Below are 928 nucleotides of genomic sequence, written 5' to 3' on the forward strand. Positions count from 1 at the left end.
ATTTCCTTCCTTGCTTCTGTTAACAACCTGGGATGTATTTCATCCGGGCCTGGCGATTCAGGTGGAGTGATTTGGGGACTTCCTTTCCCTCTTTGCAAACGTTTGCACCGCAGGTCAAGATCACAAGTCTTGAACCAAATTAGGACTACTTCCGGGTTTGAACCTCAAATCGCGAAATAAACCACGACCCCAACGAGCCCAGAAACAAGAACGTGTCTTGAAATTAACATGTTGCAGACACATGCTATGAGAGGTCTGTCTGTGCAATGAAAGGGCGTTTTTGAACAGTCATTCGGTTCTCCGTTTCCTCCTGAACAAACACCACAGTGTTATTTTGTCGCTCAATTCCACAAATTAGGTAAAATAACCAGCTGCACAAGGCACTGCTGGGAGTTGAACCCAGGATCTTCTGTTTACTAGACAGACGCTTTAACCAACTAAGCCACAGCGCCAATTGATGACACTTTGTCTCCACCTCCTCTCATTAATATCTATCAGCGACACTTCACTGTTGGGGGTTCAGGCCGTTTTATCTTTGTCTGTTTCGCTTGTCCGTTCACCTGTGCATTCCGACACTGACTGGATTTCTCGCTGTGTTTATCTTTGTGTATCCATCAGTGCGTTGATACACGGATGATTATGTGTGATTGTATTTGTTACATTAAATAAATTCGGGGATCAGACAATTCTCGCTCTGACATTGGAGAACTATTGAGCCGAACTTTACAGCGAAGTGTTGTTTGTTGTGGCGCTGAAACTAAAAAAAAGCGTAAGAGGAGCAAAAAGGGAAAAGGAGAAAAACTTGTGAGGGAAAATGAGGACAACTCTCAAGGTTTTTCCAAATATATTAAGAGAACGAAGGGAGGCTTGGAGTAATGTGGGCCGCTTGAAGACAGATGGAGGTGATATTGTAATTGAAAATCAGGAA

The 928-nt window shown here is 43.5% G+C and overlaps 1 non-coding gene across 1 annotated transcript; it reads right to left on the reverse strand.

The window, feature by feature from the left end:
- Nucleotides 1-378: 378 nt before the first annotated feature.
- trnat-agu (transfer RNA threonine (anticodon AGU)) lies at nt 379-452 on the reverse strand. The gene has a single exon. It is a non-coding gene; the product is annotated as a tRNA-Thr (tRNA).
- Nucleotides 453-928: the final 476 nt, after the last annotated feature.

Source organism: Heptranchias perlo, chromosome 20 (assembly GCF_035084215.1).
Source record: "Heptranchias perlo isolate sHepPer1 chromosome 20, sHepPer1.hap1, whole genome shotgun sequence".
Lineage (NCBI taxonomy): Eukaryota > Metazoa > Chordata > Chondrichthyes > Hexanchiformes > Hexanchidae > Heptranchias > Heptranchias perlo.